Here is a 6,809-nt window from a genome sequence, read left to right as displayed (position 1 = left end):
TGCTCAGCTCGGGCTGGACTCGAACCGCTGTTGCTCAGAGCTCAAACTCTTGAGCGAGCTCTTAACCAACTGAGCCACTCGGCCGGCCCCTGCTCCAACTTTTAACACCACTACTTTATGATGTTAATAATTTTTGGTTAAAATAGGGAACTAATATATTTTAAAATTGTCTTCTTAATTCAGGGAGCTAACACCTAGATGCGGAGGAGGGCGTAGGACTCTTTCCCTCATACTAAGTGTCCCAAGGCTCTTAGAGTAGCTTAGGTCTAGGTGTTGGGTGTTTATATGTTTCCTTTTTTCTTTTGTAGCTCTAAACATCTGGCTGTCTATCTGGCTGCATATCTCAGAGCTGGCAGCACCTCCCTTCATGTTGCTCTTTCCTGCTGTAGTTGTCTTTTGGTACCTGCAGAGGATTGGTTCCAGGACTCCCTTGGATACCAGAATTATCAGATGCTCAAGTCCTTTATTTAAAATGGCATGGTATTTGCTTATAACTTATGCACATCCTCCAGTATACTTGAATCATCACTAGATTTCTTAACAATACCTAATACAACGTGCTATGTAAATAGTTGTTAGACTGTGTTGTTTAGGGAATAAAGACAGGAAAAAAGAGTCTCTACATGTTCAGTACAGATGCAACCATTATTGGCCTAACTACAGCCTAACTACGTAGTACACGTCAGGGACAACGTAGCTTTCTTTTAGAATATTTTAATCCACAGTTGGTTGAATCCGTGGATGTGGAACCCGGAGATACGGAGGGCCACCTGTACTTCGCTATTGTCTGAGGAACCAGATTATTGAGTTCATTTGAGCACGTGTAAAGTTAGAACCCAATTGGGTAGCCCTTATAATCGTGCCAAGTAAAGCAAATGGGCCTTCTGACATTTAGATTCTTCCAGACTGTTCTTAATAATATGTGTTGGTATGGATTTACATTTATTTCCTTTCACATATGTTCAGGTGAGGTAAGTAGGGTCGATTTGTTCATTTCATAAGTTACTGAACTTCAGAATACCAGGAGCTGCCAAACAATGAGGCTCTTAACAGCGCAAAAGATAAGGTCCTTGCCCTCATGGAGTTAATAACCTGGTAGAGTAGATAGATAATAAACAGGTAAAATAAGTAACAGATTGTGGTGAGGGCTGTGAAAGCAACCAACAGGGAAAAACCAACTGAGAGAAAAAATGAGGGCTTACCTGCTTCAGGTAGAGTCATCAGGGCAAGCCTCACTGAAGAGGTGACACACTACCCAAGCTTATTTCTTAATAACTTCATTGTGGTATAATTCACATTCAGTAAAATTCACACATTTTATGTGTACAAGTCAATGACTTTTGACAGATGTAACCACCTCCATCCTCTCAATCAAGATATAGAGCATTTGTCCTCCCAGAAAATTTCCTCTAACTTGCTGCAATTAGTCTCTACCGCATTCCCCACTCCAGACAACCATGGATGTGATTTATTTCATTATACATTTGTTTTGCCTGCTTTGGAATTTCATATAAATGCTTTCATATTACATATGTATTCTTTAGTGTCTGACTTCTTTCATTCAATATAATTATTTTGACACTCATCCAGTTATAGTATGTATCAGTTCTTTTTTGTTGCTGAGTAACATTTAATTGTAAGAATATACCACAGTTTATTTATACCCTTTCAGCTAATGAGTTACTCTAGCTATCTTGTACTTACTGTTTAGATAGTTTATCCTCATGCTTCCATCCTGTGTATGTCTTGATGTTTAAAATGTGTGTCTTTTAGATAGCAAGCATGTGGTTGGGTCTTGCTTCATTATCCAGTCTGGCAATCTCTTCCTCTTAATTGGGTGGTTTGGTCCTTTTTAATGTAATTATTGATGTGGCTGGGTTTAAATCTACCTTCTGGCTATTTGTTTTCCATTTGTACCTCTTGGGCTTTGTCCCTTCCTTGGTCCTTTTCTGCCTTCTTTTAGGTTAATCAAAAATTTTTTACGGTTCCATTTTTATTGCCTCTATTGGTTTCTTGGCTAAACTGCCATAATGGTTTTATGTCATGTTAGTGCAGATACATGGACAACTGAGGGTGTTTTTAGGCCCCTTTAAGTTGGTGGGATGCAGCCCCAGCCAAGACCTTTCTGTCTTGATGGGGAAAGTTGTTGCAGCTCTGTGGCTTCTGACCACTTGTTCAATCGTCTTTCTCCTGACTTCTCCCTTCTGGGAACCTCAAGTACTCAGGAAGCCTGTTTCCTGATTAAATGGGCTGGTGTTTTGTTACTCATCTTTATTAGCTTTTGGATTATGGTATATATCTGGAGAAGTCTATATTACTATTTATTACTTTTGCTTGAGTGTCCTGGATAAGTACAGGCCAACTCCAGCTCATATACTGAAAGTTTTCTCAGAGTTGAGTTGATTGTAAGCATTTCCCATAGAAATTTTGTTAGCGGTGGCCACGTGTGCGCTCTCCCCTTGATTCTGAGTACTGGTGGCCCTGAAGCCCTGGAGGTCAGTGGCTGCTGTGGAGAACAAGGCTACAGACAGGTGAGGAGGAGTCTCTTGGGTGTGGAGGCAAGAACAGGGATTATTCAGACACGCTTGTCCCCTGCTCTCCACTGCCTCCCTCTGCGCCTGGGGAGACAGTGTTTGAGAAGAGTTCCCGGCATACTCATCCTCTCAGCCACGTGTGGCCTTAGCACAGAGTATTACTTTTTTACTTCAGTACAGTGTTTTGGGGACTCCATTTTCTCATTCAAAAGAAGACTTAAAAGCTTCCTTTTCCTTCCACACAAAGATGTCGTTAGAAGATAAACTCAGTGATCTTGTTTGTGTTTGCTCTTTTTTAGTCGAGCAAAAGATGTGACAGTACCAGCAAAGCCACCTGTCAGCTTTTTCTCCTCGAGGTCTCCGGTCCTGGACCTCTTCCAGGGTCAGCTGGACTATGCGGACTACATTCGCCGGGATTCGGAGGTGGTGCTGCTCTTCTTCTACGCCCCGTGGTGTGGACAGTCCCTCGCTGCTCGGGCAGAAATCGAGCAGGCAGCAAGTCAGCTCTCAGACCAGGTAATGCTGACGTTCGGCCTAAGAGTCCAGTGGGGCCTGTTGCAGGGCTGGTTGTCCCCAGAAAGACACTTGACCCAGCTGGCTGAGTTTGTCAAGCTACAGGCCAGCAGCCCTCGGTCAGTTGGAAAGCCTTCTCTAGAGAAAGAAAGGATTTCAGATTGTGATGCTCGTAGCCGGTAAGTGGCAGGAGCGGGAGCAGGTTCTGCCTCTCGTGACATGGGCCGGCGCTCACCACTGCTGAAGTGGGTGGGGACTGAAAGTCCCGGTGGAATATCCCTTTGATATTTGCTAGTAAGGTATTTTATTTAGGAGGAATTAATGCATAACTAGTATAATGTAGCAGGCTGACCTTTTTTTCTTTTTTACGATTTTTATTGGGGAATTAGGGGATGGGAACAGCGCTGGGGAATTGGGAGAAGGGGAACAGACAAGTTGCTGTCCTTTTTTGGTCTTCAGTCTAGTTGTGGAGGACGTTGCTTCACTGGCCCAAGTTGGCACCATCATTGTGCTCTTCCTGGGCGAGGCAGATCAGTTGCCGGCTTCTNGTTGTGGCGGCCTCCGCCGGGGGAAGTCGGACTTGACTTTGCCCGGAGCGAGGGACTTGACCCTTCCTCCCCCAGCCTGCGGCTGTGCGGGCCCCCGTTCCCTCTCCCTGGCCGGCCGGCCGGCCGGCATATGGTGAGGTTTTCGGGTGCCGCTGGGCCTCCCTTCATCCCATCTAGCACCGAGGGAGACGGGCCAGGGTCTGAGCTGCTCAGCGGGCGTTTCTTGGCGGTGCACCTGTCACTTCTTCCCAGGTTGTAGGATCTTCCTTCATCACCCATTTTGTTTCCCTTATGCCTCGAGTGTAGTGATTCACGACTCATTCGAGCCCCAGACCCCCTTGAGAATCCACGCGCTCGTGGATTTCACGATTTTTCATCCGCAGCTACTGTGTGTGGGGGGCCACTCGTCCAGGTGAGCGGGGAAGAGAAAACTTCCTGCTCTCCACTCCGGTGGGTAGGACAGGCAGTAAACAAGTCAACTTCATATAATTTTAAGGGACTTCTGTTCTGTGCTGTACAGGGAATGGAAGCAATGAGGGCGGGGCAGAAAGGCTTTCTGAAGGAAACCCCATAGGAAGCTTACACAAGAAGGGGAAAGGGCCAGAATTGGGAAGATTAGGGAAAGAGTGTCCGAGGTAGAGGAAATCGTAAGTGCGGAGGCCCTGGGGCCGGACAACGCTGACATTTTTCCTGGGCTGGGAAAGCCTGAGTAGGCTGGTGACTAATGAGCAGGACAAGGTGAATTCATGTGCCTCTCTTTGAGAAAGTACACAAGTATAAAATTTACTTTAAATCTCAGGCGTACTTTTGGCCCCCCCAAATCCACAGTATACCTCCCGGGACTCCCAGTGTATATAAGTCCATGTTGACGCTGACTGGCGTGTTACTATTAGTCAAGAGAAAGATTTCAACTTGCAACATTGTTATTGAGTACGGTAAGGGCAGTATGTAGCCCTTATGGTCAAAGAGGTGTCAAAGGATTGGGGATTTGAGTGGGAAGAGAACAGATTATAACTGTCGTTGAGCATTTGCATGTGCCAGGTGTTACCCTGCCAGCAGGGTTTCTCAGTCTTGGCGCTGTTGATACTTTGGGTCAGATAATGTTTTGTTGTCGGGCTGTCCTGTCCATTGTAGACTATTTAGCAACATCCCTGACTTGTATCTACCAGACGCCAGTAGCACCCCCCCCACCCCACGCCCCCAAATGTGACAACCAGAACTGTCTCCAGGTATTGCCAAATGTCCCCTGGGAAACAAAATTGCCTGCTTGAGAACTACAGCTTACACGATAGCATTCATTCATTTAACATAGAACCTGACAGCCTAGTCGTGGATCATTTAAATCTCAGTCCCCAATACGGTCTGGATATATTCTTTCTCTTCCAATTTACAGATAGCGGAGTTAAGCTTTGGTCATGTTTCAAAACGCCCCAAATCACACCCACCTTTAGGTGGCTGAGCTCAAATTTGAATTCTTTATTGTCAGGGTAGGCCCTTAATCTTGCTTTTTATCATGTTCCTTTATCAGGGAAAGTACACAAACTATTTTATAAGATAGAATAATTTCAAGGTGGCATTTGGGTTCAAATTAGGAAGAGAGGTGCCTACTGACATTAGCTTGTCTGTCTATAGAAATAACCCTTAGTGTTTGTTCTGAGTGAACATGACTTAATAGAAAGTCCTTTGCGATCTCAGGAAGAAGGAGTGTAAATCCAGTTGCTAGAGCAGTCAGAGCGGATCCCTCCCTGCTTCAAGCTAGGAGAGTGAGCCAGCGGCCTATCCAGCTCCTTTCTGTGCCACTGGCACATTGGACAGTCTTTTAATAGACTCGGATTGATTTTTTTAGAGACCTATTTGATTGAATGGTGTCATGATACTATTTTATTGCTGTACAACTGACTCAAACACTTCTAGCCCCCTTTTCCTAGTTTTCTTGTAAGATCTTTGCATCATTGAGCACAAAGGCTTAAGGGAGAGTAGGATTTTCTTTTTAATTTAATTTTTGTTGATAGCTCCAGGCCTGAAGTAAGTGACAACCCTCTTCAGTGTCTGTTGCTTGGCTGAGTTCAAACCAGATAGCGTAAAAAAGGTTGATTTGGGGTTGAAACAAGTAATAATTGTGCATTTCTGGGCTTGTAGTCTCTGTCCTACCGGCCTTTCTGTGCACTGAATCTCCATGACTTCACCCTCTTACTTTCCTTTTACCCTGATTTGGAGGAAAAAATAGTGTGTGTATCTGTTCTATATGCGTGTGTGCATACACTCCGTTTGCTTCATTGCATTTTGTAATTTCAAAGCTGCTTCAGATCCTCTTCGGGAGGAGGTGTACGGTCTAACTCTTGTACAAATATTGGGAATTGGAACAGGTCTTTCTTACTTGCAACCAACTCTTGACTTTTTTGTACCTGAGACTTAGACTTGAAAGATGCAGGAAATCTTTTATCTAGGTATAGTTTCTTAAAAACGTTTAAGAGTTAAATGGAAACATGTGAATGCTTCTGATGGCGCAGAGGCATATGTCTACCTTCCCTGGTTAATGTTTGCTTTTTGATGGGCCACGTATTTCATCTGGCGTGTTTACTTTCAGGACTGCTCGGAGCATGCCACGCAACAATACTTAGTTGATGATTATCCTTTGCCTGTCACACACACCTATATTTCCCCTTAGATTGCATTATTTGACACTTAACATGCAGTTGGAATTGGAATAGTAGAAAAATAATACCTCCAAAAAGCAGAATTTTGGAGTTCTCGAAAATGTGTCACTCTTTCACAGCAGGGCCCTCCTCACCCCTTTGCCTGGTCTCAGCTTAAAAGATACCACCCTGATCACCACCTCATCAGAGGAGCTTCCAGGTCCCCTGTCACATCACCTTGTTAAATTTCCCACACAGCAGTGATCCTTTTGTGTGTTGTTATTGTTTGTTGTTTACATGTTTATTTGGTTGTTTGCCTGTCTTCCTCCCTGAGAAAGTGAGCCCCTTAAGAACATATGTTCACTGCTATCACCTTGGTACCAAGTACAGTGCCTGAAACACAGTAAGGTTTTCTCAGTGAATGTTTTTTGAATCTTTCAGTGACAGCTTTTCAGGTTGTGAAGATATTTTACATAGACAAAGCTCCCTGATTAGAGGGTTAAAATGTTAGAGTGAATTAATAGATTTGCTCCAACTTTTTTTTTTTTTTTAGCTGAGCCATCCTGCTACCTATTGGC

The 6,809-nt window shown here is 44.2% G+C and overlaps 1 protein-coding gene across 5 annotated transcripts in view; it reads left to right on the top strand.

The window, feature by feature from the left end:
- The first annotated feature begins 2,833 nt into the window (after positions 1 to 2,833).
- TXNDC11 (thioredoxin domain containing 11) overlaps positions 2,834 to 6,809 on the top strand; it is a 60,008-nt gene continuing 56,032 nt past the window's right edge. For 4 of the 5 annotated variants that reach the window (XR_002124925.1, XM_019650902.1, XM_019650900.1 and 1 more), the window contains exon 1: positions 2,834 to 3,050. The gene's annotated coding sequence lies outside the window, so the exon portion shown is untranslated. The remainder of the gene's footprint in view (positions 3,051 to 6,809) is intronic. The other variant, XM_019650899.1, reaches the window with a different exon arrangement.

Source organism: Hipposideros armiger, unplaced genomic scaffold (genome assembly GCF_001890085.2).
Source record: "Hipposideros armiger isolate ML-2016 unplaced genomic scaffold, ASM189008v1 scaffold_149, whole genome shotgun sequence".
Classification (NCBI taxonomy): Eukaryota; Metazoa; Chordata; class Mammalia; order Chiroptera; family Hipposideridae; genus Hipposideros; species Hipposideros armiger.
This window is presented reverse-complemented; position numbering and strand designations above follow the sequence as displayed.